The following is an 11,868-nucleotide window of genomic DNA, read 5'->3' as shown; positions in this document are numbered from 1 at the left end:
TCAAAGGATACTCCCTTGAATACATGATCTTTGGGAAAGTACCACCAAAAATAAGTAGATTAACAATGGAGACATATATGATGAATAGTAACTAAAATAAATCACCCTAATTTTACTTGGTTTAATGATCTAACAGCTACTGCAAAAGTAATTTTTTGTTTGGGGGATTTAACCACCACATAAACTATTACTGAAAGTCAAATAACATCTTAATGTCTAATTCGAAACATTATGCTAAGTCACATTGAATGGAACACCTATTATTATCCCTTTGTTGCTAATCTTATTGATTATACTCAGAAGTCTACTGCAGACCAATACATATTCTTCAAGACGTCCTAGTGGGAAATGATTGAACGTGGTTTTAAATTAACAGAAAATCCGATTACATGCCAAGTGGCATCTTCTACTCAGCCTTGAAATGGGAGGAAAAAAAAAAATATTTTGCCTTTTTATGAAGCTGGCTGTCTGCATGGAGACTTATAGTCAAAATTATTTTTCTCCGAAGTCTGGAACATTTTTCTTTTTGCAGTAGGTTCATAAAACTAAATGGAAGGAATGAGTCTTAATTCTATGTCAATAGCACCAAAGATAGGTTCACAGAATTCTGGAGCCTTTGTATAGATCATTTTCTGTCTAGACTTAGTATTTACCAATGTTAAATCATTATTAATGTAGTTGTATCACTGGTGGCGGGACTCCTCTTTTTTTTCTCTTACAAGCTCATATTGATACTGGGTTCTATTCAAAAGCAATTTGGAGAGCAGGGATTTCTTGTGAGCAACTTGTTCAGTCAAGTGAATTTGCAGAAATAGACTGGGATTCTCATTACTTTCCCCAAGCTGCACATTCGTCTCTCCGGTAAGACCCAGCTTTCCACACGCCAGCTCGTACTAGCTTGCACACCACTTGCATAAACATTACTAGAACAACGATCCTTTTCATAACAAGAATTGGCTGATGTAATTATTAAACAGAATAACCATAGAACGACATGGAGAAGTCACATATGTAGAAAACTCAAACCAGACATGACTGAAATTTACATAGTGAAGAGGTTGACCTTCTCTGCCTATGAGACACATAGGGCTGACTGAGCTCAGTGTACAGCGACTCTCCTGATTTCTATTCAACGCGTTTGTTCAGAAGAAATAGAGAAGAAACTGAAGGTCAATGAAAAGAGCTACTCGAATCCCCTCAAAAGTGAAGAGGAGGTTCACTTACTATCAGCAAGAAAACATGTCCCTATAGATTTCTGTTTTTGAAACTAATATGTATATTATTATTCACCATATGCTTAAAATGACAGCTCAGAAGTTTATTTCCCTCCTGTAGGGACTTGGTAGGGCATAAAGATGAAGGAACTTAAATGTTTATCTCTCCTCCATTCCCCATTTGCTCCTCCTTCAGCTATTGGCTTTAAAAAAGGAATGAATGGAGTCCCAACAAGTGGTTCACTGGCAGAAAAAGACAGAAGATGCCCATGAACATTATACAGGACCTTTACAGCCCAATAACTCATCATAATGCACAATTCCACCTGTTATGGGAAGGTAGTGGAGCATTACAAACCACCTCTCATCACAGCCAGCCTCTCCACTACCTAAACTACAAGCAGTCCCAATATTAGGTCGCTATTTGCTCCCATGATATACAGACTTTGCTCAATGAAGAAACAGTACTGCTTCCCTTCGATAAAATTGCCTAAGCATGGTTCCTCAAGAAGTTACCTAGGCAGATGTGTGGTCACTTGTCACTGTGATACAATAGTACCATACTGAGAGCGGTGAACGCTCTCACATCCTGCTATCCAACTAAAGTCATAAGACAATTATTATGGTCAAAGTGCATGACTAGCCATCTTCCAATAGGTGTACATGGACATTTTTCAGAAAACAGCATACTGTACCAGTGAATTTGAATTATGAGTTGCTAATTTGGAAGACAGTCCTTGTCCTTGTGAGAGCTGTGTATGCCATCAACTATCTCTTAGAGTACCTAGCCTGCAAGACTAAAAGTTAGCCCTATACATAAAAGTCCCATGGAAATTATTTTGCAGAAGCCTGATCTCTACATTACAAAATGACTGCCAAATTTACATGGGTTTACTGAATGTTCTAATGTAAAAAGTTCCCAAACCAAACCAGACAACATTTCACACACTTTGGCACCTCTAAAGCACCACTCTCGGTGATAATGCATGGAGATTGGAGATGACTGACCATATGCACAAAATTGGATTATAAGTTAAACTGTTCCCGCTTCATTCAAAACCATATGGAAAAATCCGTTTACCTTATGTCCTCTGCCAGTCACCACCAATCTGCTTTCCTCAGTGGTGGTAACAGACATACTGGGCAGCGCATGTGCAGAGTGCTTGATCATACAGCCATTTAGATGACCCTATTCTCCAGCCAACAGAAAGTCCAGCTGATCATTCAGAGACCTGGATCAGCGATACCGGTACTCTTTTAAATACCCTTATCTAAATCCTTGTGACTGTTATTGTATCCCTTGGTATTTTGGATGTGCATTAAATTGGATTGATAATTTTGATGTCTGGACTGGCTTTTGTTAGAATTCTCTTCTGGATTAACAAAATTGCACATGCTCCAATTTTAAAATCAGAATGTTTGACCCTTTGTATGCCATAGTGTTCTGTCTGAATTTTTTTTCATTCTGACCAAGTTTCACTTGACTTTCTTGTTGAACTCAAACTTTATTCATAATCTAAGTTTTCAATGCTTTTGACCCTTTCTCTATTCCGTTACTCTATTTATGTAACATATGTGCCAATTCATGCCTTTGCTATTCCCGCCTTGGCAGCTGGGTAGTGGCATGCTTCTATTGCATGTGATGTGTAACAACATAAGTCCTTTTTTTACCTTTTGGTGCTTCTTTACAAGGGAGCTATGGGGTTAATTTTAGTCCAGATTTTATTACATCTTCCTGATAGCCCTGAGTCAGCTTTTAAACCCTGAAGCTCTGACTCCCATTGCCAGTCAATAGCATTACTGTCCTGGTATGTACAGTTGAGCTAAAAAATTTACATACCGCGGCAGAATTTCTGCTTTCTTGGCCTTTTTTCAGAGAATATAAATGATAACACCAAAACTTTTTCTCCACTCATGGTTAGTGGTTGGGTGAAGCCATTTATTGTCAAACTACTGTGTTTTCTCTTTTTAAATCATAATAACAACCCAAAACATCCAAATGACCCTGATCAAAAGTTCACATTCTCTGTAAAAAAGCCAAGAAAGCAAAAATTCTGCTGGGGTATGTAAACTTTTGAGCACAACTGTACTGTACCTCTGTGCTAATCTCCTGTTTTCCTCGATATTCCGATTCTTTGACCATGGCTTGACTTTTGACTACCTGCTATTTTTATGATTTTGTTCCTGACCTGACCTCTTGACTTTGACTCTGCTAGGTGACCCTTCCTGCCTCTGGTTTACTGTTCTAGAAGGCAACTCTTCCATGTTAGCAAACTACTGGACCTCAGAGTATGACCAGATCCATGTACAAGTGTTAAAGGGTAACGCTATGTGCACACGTTGCGTTTTCTTTTGCTTTTTCGCTGCGTTTTCCGCTGCGGAATCGCCGCAAAAATGCAAATCCTATGGGATTCCACAATGCTGTGCTAATGCTGCAGATTTTTCTGCTGCGGAATCGCATAGCGGAAAAATCTGCAGCATGCCCATTCTTTTTGCGGAATCGCGGTGGTTCCGCACCCATAGGAATGCATTGATCCGCTTACTTTCCTCATGTGGCTATGCCCACCATGCGCAAAGTAAGCGGATCATGTGCAGATGGTACCCAGGGCCTGGAGGAGAGGAGACAGTCCTCCAGGCCCTGGGTGCCATAATCCTGTAAAAAATAGAATAAAAATAAAAAATAGTGATATACTCACACTCCGGCAGCCCCCGGAGTCATTCCCGCCTCTCACCACGCTCCTGGCATCTTCCGGTCCCAGTAATGCTTTGTGCAAATGACCATGATGACATCGCGCTCTCGCAAGCGTGACGTTATCTCAGGTCCTTCGCACAAAGCATTACTGGGACCGGAAGATGCTGGGAGCGCTGCAGAGCAGATCGGGGGCCATCGGAAGGTGACAATAACAATATTTTTTATTTTTTTAAATTATTTTAACATCCTACCTATTACATTCCAAGCGATAGCGAAAAACGCTTGCAAAATGCTTGCTTTCCGTGGGAAAAATGCATGCGAATTCACATGCGTTTTACCTGCGGTGAGAGTGCGGAAATGTTGCGGAAATTTCCGCAGCATTTCTGCAAAGTGGGTACATAACCTAACAGTCAAGGGTCCTCTGGAATCTGCCATATGGAGTAGCTTGTATCAGTCTGTCCAAGATAGTCTTTTTGAGCCTTCGGCCCCTTACAGATGTGATAATTTAGTTATCTCCATGAATCAGCAACTGCACTTATGGTGAAGGTAAAACTCCTTAGATTCTTGGTGGATTGCATCAAACTTCCAAATTGGGGTGAATCCCAACACAAAGGGAATAAAACATTTTGTCCTTAATCTGTCTCAAAAGTCTGCAGTTATTTTATGCAGTATTCCTGCTAATTTATATTTAGAAAGTTTATAGCACCTGGTCTAATAATACATATTGGCAGAATAGGAAAAATTTTTAGCACCAGCATCCCCCCAATTTGTTTCACCGCTCTAGCACCATCATCATCCGATTTCCCATCCCCTGATGACGCCGCTAGCACGGTGAAACATGTTGGGGAGACACTGGTGCTACAATTTGCTGTCCTATTCTGCCAATATGTTTCAGCAAGCCGAGTGCTATACACTTTATTAATATAAATTAGTAGGAATACTGCATAAAATATTTTTGAGACAGAATAGGGACAAAACGTTTTATACCCTTTGTATATACATTATTTTTATTCATTTATTTATATATATATATATATACAGTTGTGGCCAAAAGTATTGACACCCCTGCAATTCTGTCAGATAATACTCAGTTTCTTCCTGAAAATGATTGTAAACACAAATTCTTTGGTATTATTATCTTTATTTAATTTGTCTTAAATGAAAAAACACAAAAAGAATTGTCCTAAAGCCAAATTGGATATAATTTCACATCAAACATAAAAAAGTGGGTGGACAAAAGTATTGGCACTGTTCGAAAAATCACGTGATGCTTCTCTAATTTGTGTAATTAACAGCACCTGTAACTTACCTGTGGCACCTAACAGGTGTTGGCAATAACTAAATCACACTTGCAGCCAGTTGACATGGAATAAAGTTGACTCAACCTCTGCCCTGTGTCCTTGTGTGTACCACATTGAGCATGGAGAAAAGAAAGAAGACCAAAGAACTGTCTGAGGACTTGAGAAACCAAATTGTGAGGAAGCATGAGCAATCTCAAGGCTACAAGTCCATCTCCAAAGACCTGAATGTTCCTGTGTCTACCATGCACAGTGTCATCAAGAAGTTTAAAGCCCATGGCACTGTGGCTAACCTCCCTAGATGTGGACAGAAAAGAAAAATTGACAAGAGATTTCAACGCAAGATTGTGCGGATGTTGGATAAAGAACCTCGACTAACATCCAAACAAGTTCAAGCTGCCCTGCAGTCCGAGGGTACAGCAGTGTCAACCCGTACTATCCGTCGGCATCTGAAAGAAAAGGGACTGTATGGTAGGAGACCCAGGAAGACCCCACTTCTTACCCCGAGACATAAAAAAGCCAGGCTGGAGTTTGCCAAATCTTACCTGAAAAAGCCTAAAACGTTTTGGAAGAATGTTCTCTGGTCAGATGAGACAAAAGTAGAGCTTTTCGGGCAAAGGCATCAACATAGAGTTTACAGTGGAAAAAAAGAGGCATTCAAAGAAAAAAACACGGTCCCTACAGTCAAACATGGCGGAGGTTCCCTGATGTTTTGGGGTTGCTTTGCTGCCTCTGGCACTGGACTGCTTGACCGTGTGCATGGCTTATGAAGTCTGAAGACTACCAAGAAATTTTGCAGCATAATGTAGAGCCCAGTGTGAGAAAGCTGGGTCTCCCTCAGAGGTCATGGGTCTTCCAGCAGGACAATGACCCAAAAAACACTTCAAAAAGCGCTAGAAAATGGTTTGAGAGAAAGCACTGGAGACTTCTAAGGTGGCCAGCAATGAGTCCAAACCTGAATCCCATAGAACACCTGTGGAGAGATCTAAAAATGGCAGTTTGGAGAAGGCACCCTTCAAATATCAGGGACCTGGAGCAGTTGGCCAATGAAGAATGGTCTAAAATTCCAGCAGAGCATTGTAAGAAACTCATTGATGGTTACCGGAAGCGGTTGGTCGCAGTTATTTTGGCTAAAGGTTGTGCAACCAAGTATTAGGCTGAGGGTGCCAATACTTTTGTCTGGACCATTTTTGGAGTTTTGTGTGAAACGATCAATGTTTTGCTTTTTACTTCATTCTCTTTTGTGTTTTTTAATTTAAGACAAATTAAATGAAGATAATAATACCAAAGAATTTGTGTTTGCAATCATTTTCAGGAAGAAACTGCCTATTATCTGACAGAATTGCAGGATTGTCAATACTTTTGGCCACAACTGTATGTATATATATATATACATTGTTAGGCGTCAGGTTTCTGTGTCTGCTCTGCAGGAATCCAGAGCCTCACATTCTGCGGTCTCCTGCTGTCTATCTACTGCAGAAGAGATTACTTTGCAGCAGATCGCTCCAGAGGCTAAGTCCCTCTGTGCTCCTACTGGGCACGGTAGGTCTAGACGGACGCAGCCCCTCTGTCTTAGTTCCTGCTCCTGTGACCTTATACCGTGTGTGCATTTACCTGAGGCTTGTGACTCTAACAGGCTCAGCCTTTTTGTATGTTTTTGTTGCGGCGCCTCTGTCTGTGAACAGAGCCCGCTCTGCGCACTTCGGGTGAAGTTGAACCCGTGAGCATTATATCGCCATATTGCTCGTCTGCCATTACTCAGCAGCGGTTGTAACACCTACTGCACGGTGGACCCCGAGCGGCAAACGCACTTTATTATTATTTTTATTTAGTGCGCTCCACCGTTCCTAACATTATACTAGCGCCAGGGTCTGGCTAGTGATGGCAGATCAGCAGCAACTCCTTCAGTGCATTCACCAGCTAGAGGGCTGGTTGGCTACTCTTGAGAGTGTTATCGCAGCGGCGAAGTCTTCGGAGGCTGCTGTACAGGCGATCGCAGAGGTGGTTTCTCGTATGTCCACGTCCTCCCACGCGCCGACAGTTACCCGCCTCCCGTTTCCAGATAAATTTTCTTGCGATGGCGCCTCCTGTAGGGGTTTCGTCAGCCAGTGCTCTATCCAGCTGTAGTTACTGGCTGCGCGATTCCCTACGGAGCAGGCCAAGGTGGGGTTTATTGTTTCCCTTCTGTCGGGCAAGGCGTTGGAGTGGGCTACGCCACTATGGGAGAGTGGTGACCCAGAGGTTTGGACCGCTGCTCAGTTTTTAACAGCTATTAAGCAGGTCTTCCTGGGACCACGGGTCATGCACGACACCTCTCTACAGCTACTGGCTTTGACTCAGGTATCCCTCTCGGTTAGTCAGTATGCCGTTTGTTCTCGGACACTGGCTTCCAAGCTGGAGTGGTCTGACAAAGCCCTCATCCCTGTGTTTTGGAGAGGTTTAGCTGAGCATGTTAAGGATGCTCTTTCTACCAGAGAGGTTCCTGCAAGTCTGGAGGAGCTGATTGCCATTGCCACCCGTATTGATCTCCGTTTTTCGGAGCGTGGGCTGGAGCGTGCTCAATCCAGATGGAAGGTTACTCCGGCTCCCAACCTCTTTGAACCTCTGGAATCACCCGAGCCAGAGTGTTCACTCCCAGAGCCCATGGAGGTGTCTCGCGCCAGTCTCAAGGCGCGTCCGGCACTAAGCTCCACTAGCGGTTACCACTGTCAGCACTCTGTTCCCCAGGATAACGGGGCCCCGCAATGGCCAAACTCTGTGCCGCCAGGCTAGACCTTTGTCCCCCCTCTCCTTCGGCCGAAGGTTCTCACGTGGGCACACGCGTCCAGGGCGGGTGGTCACTGTGGCTACATGCAGACCACAAAACTCCTGGCAGGGTCATATTGGTGGCCTCACAGGGCTCGGGACATTAAAAAATATATTCGGGCATGCGCCTCTTGTGCTCGGGTTAGCCTCCTTAAACAGAGAGTGGAGACGTCCGCCGACACACCGCGGCGTCCCACTTCAACTTATGCTCCAGGTGGTTTTGCCACTCCCATTGTCTCCCACGTGTCCCTTCTTAAACCTGGTGATCTTGCCGCCTCTGATACCTTCCACGTGTCCCGGTTTTCTGGGTCACCTACTGGGACATCAGACTTGCTTTCGGACGAGTCTGAGGCCTATGCCTCTGATGGGCACAAGGTGGTGGATTGGAAGGCTCAGAGGGGAGGGGGCCCTAGGATGGGGGGGTAATGTTAGGTGTCAGTTTTCTGCGTCTGCTCTGCAGGAATCTAGAGCCTCACATTCTGCGGTCTCCTGTTGTCTATCTACTGCAGCGGAGATTACTTTGCAGCAGACCGCTCCAGAGACTAAGTCCCTCTGTGCTCCTACTGGGCATGTTCACAAGATGATCTTCCATTGGAGATCGGGAGTCATTTGCACAGGTCCTGTTCCAGATCTCATTGGTCCATCTCGGAGATCTGGAAGGTCCTGCACGGCTATAAAAAGCGCGCATGACCGTTCAGCCATGCGCTAGTATAGACTATACTGCTATGTGTGAATGGTGATGGATGTATGATTCTGGTGACTGACTTATTATGAAACCCCTTCCCTCTGATATTACGCATTTGGTTAGGGAATTAGTTCAGTAGTCTGCGCCAGTCTGTGGCAAGCCTTAGGCCACTATACACACTGCACCTCTGCGCTAGCGTCCGACATAGCACCTGCTTTGTAGCTGTGTCGTCCAGCGGCAGTGTCCTGCGCCGCGCTTCCGTTTGCAGCCCTTCTTGGCGTTCTCAGTAGCGACGCCGCACACACGGTAGGTCTAGACGGACGCAGCACCTCTGTCTTAGTTCCTGCTCCTGTGACCTTATACCATGTGTGCATTTACCTGAGGCCTGTGACTCTAACAGGCTCAGCCTTTTTGTTTGTTTTTGTTGCGGCGCCTCTGTGTGTGAACAGAGCCCGCTCTGCGCACTTCGGGTGAAGTTGAATCCGTGAGCATTATATCGCCATATTGCTCAATTGCCATTACTCAGCAACGGTTGTAACACCTACTGCACGGTGGACCCCGAGCGGCGAATGCACTTTATTATTATTTTTATTTAGTGCGCTCCGCCATTCCTAACATATATATTGTGGTACAGTAAAGGGTGTTTTACTGGATGGGAGATACATTTCTCCCAGTAGATTAATGTTTGGCGAGGTTTTTCCCTAAAGACAGGACCTGAGATGATGTCATGGTCACGTGATCAGCCCATGTGATGTCTACCTCACTTGTGGGAGGGGCTAGGGGCTATGTACATTAATGGAGGTTGGTGTTTGGCACATGGTGAGTGTGTGTCTGGGAGTTACAGGAACTTGGCTGGACTTAGCCTGAACTTGTATACAGGATCCCCGTGCTGCAGAACTATAGCAGCAAGATTCTGAACAACCCTGGGAATGGCACCTGGCGGATGCCGGAGGACCTGGCAGCTGCTTAGTTAAGCCCGTCCCATGCAAGGGGTGAGTCTGGGACCAGTGGTTCTCCAAGCTGGAGTACATTTATGTTTTTCCCTTATTTTCTGTTAACCTGCTGTTTGCAAAGTGACATTAAACCACTGAAATTGGACTTTAAGCCTGTGTGTTGCCTCGTTACTGCAGCCCTGCCATTTCCTACCAGAGCGAATCCCTACAATTGGTGAACTGAATGCGGGCAAACGCAGTGAGTCCAGGCTGTTTTTCTTATTTTGATTTGTACCCCAGCCTATGTCCTGGGTGAAACGAGTGGCACAGACCCAGGCGGGGAACTTTCCAGAAATGGAGGCCACGGTAAAAACGCTCAAAGGCCAAGCGACAGCAGCAGCAGGCTATGCAGCAGCAGGCTACTCAGCAGCAGCAGGCTATCCAGCAGCAGCAGGAGGCCATGCGGCAGCAGCAGCAGGCTATGCAGCAGCAGCAGGAAACCAATCAGCTGTTGATACAGCATATCATGTCAGCGCAGACAAAAGGAACTAACCAGGGAATCCATGATGTCCGGAAAGCGGTTCGCACAGCGGTTCCCAAAATGGAGAAGCCAGACGATGTGGAGGCGTACCTGGAGATGTACGAAGGAGTCGCTGAGAGAGAGAAGCTACCCCAGGACCAGTGGGCAGAAATCATCGCTCCGTTTCTGGCCCCAGGACCTTTGAAAGCGTATCAGGACCTACCCACGGAGCAAAGGGCAGACTACACGGTCGTCAAGGGTGAGATACTGGCACGTCTTGGGGTAAATGTGTTAGTTCGGGCCCAGCGGGTACACCAGTGGGAGTTTACCCCCTCCAAGCCGGCTCAGTCCCAGTATTACGACCTGATGCACCTGTTATGAAAGTGGTTGCAGCCTAAGGTGTTGTCTCCCACAGCAATGCTGGACCGCATAGTGACTGATAAGTTTTGGAGGGCTTTTCCCCCCTCCCTCCAGACATGGGTCGGACAGGCATCCCCTACTAATGTCATGCAGATGATAGACCTCATAGAAAGGTATGGGGCTACCAAAGAGCTACAGGGAGGAACTCCCCGGAAGGTAACAGGAAGGTTCCCTAAGTCTTCACCCCTGGTTCGGCGAGCGGAGCCCAGGAAGGCTGCTCAGGACTTATCTGGGGAAGTAAGGAGCCCCATAATCTGCTGGCGGTGCCAAGAACCAGGTCATATGAGAGCTGAACCCATGGACACAAACTTAGGGTACCGCCAGTCTCACTATGCCGAACCAATGTGTGCAATGGGTACCCCAAAAGGCCCCAATATGGAACATTTGTGTCAGGTTGAAGTGGAGGGCACCCCGGCTTTGGCCCTATTGGACTCAGGGAGTCTTGTAGCCCTGGTACGAGCCAGCTGGATACAAACCAGCAAGTATACGGGTCGGAAAATTGGGGTGTTGTGTATACATGGGGACTTAAAAGACTATCCCACCGTAATTGTGGTGATCAGCATGCCAGCTGGGAGGCGGTGCCAAGAGGTGGGGGTTGTGACTAATTTGCATTATGAGGTGATAATTGGAAGAGACTTTCCTTTATTTTCTATGCTGTGGTCATTTGTTGTCTCTCCCACGGAGCAACTGCCGGCACCAGAGGCAACCAGGTTACATTCTCCTGAAGTAGGGCATGAACCTGGTGGCTCGGAAGAAGAAGTATTGGCTGGAGAGGTGGAAGACTTGCCGCCGGGACCCGAGTTGTTCGACTTGAATGTGTCAGGTGACAATTTTGGTACGGTGCAACTCCAAGACCCTACTTTGGCCGGGGCCAGAGAAAATGTACTGTTTGCCAATGGGGAACCCCAACAACCTGGGGCAGCTACGGTGCTGCCATGCTTTAAGCTACACCAAGATTTGTTGTACCGAGTGGAGAAAATACATGGGGAACTGGTAGAACAGTTACTCGTACCTCAGACATATTGTAGGCTGGTAATGGACTTGGCACATGCGCATGTACTTGGTGGGCATTTGGGCCAAAAGAAAACCCTAGACCAAATTCTGCAGCGGTTCTACTGGCTAGGGGTCCATGAAGAAGTTAAACGGTACTGTAATTCCTGTTCAGTGTGCCAGGTAACCAGTCCCCAGCCTCACTTCCGGAGTCCTTTGGTGCCTTTGCGAATCATAGAGGTACCCTTCGAGAGAGTGGCCATGGATCTGGTGGGGCCTCTCAATAAGTCAGCAAGGGGACATCAACACATC

Source organism: Dendrobates tinctorius, unplaced genomic scaffold (genome assembly GCF_039654945.1).
Source record: "Dendrobates tinctorius isolate UK_male_01 unplaced genomic scaffold, ASM3965494v1 ptg000165l, whole genome shotgun sequence".
In the NCBI taxonomy this organism is placed as follows: domain Eukaryota; kingdom Metazoa; phylum Chordata; class Amphibia; order Anura; family Dendrobatidae; genus Dendrobates; species Dendrobates tinctorius.
The sequence above is the reverse complement of the archived record's forward strand: the minus strand, read 5'-3'. Positions refer to the sequence as shown.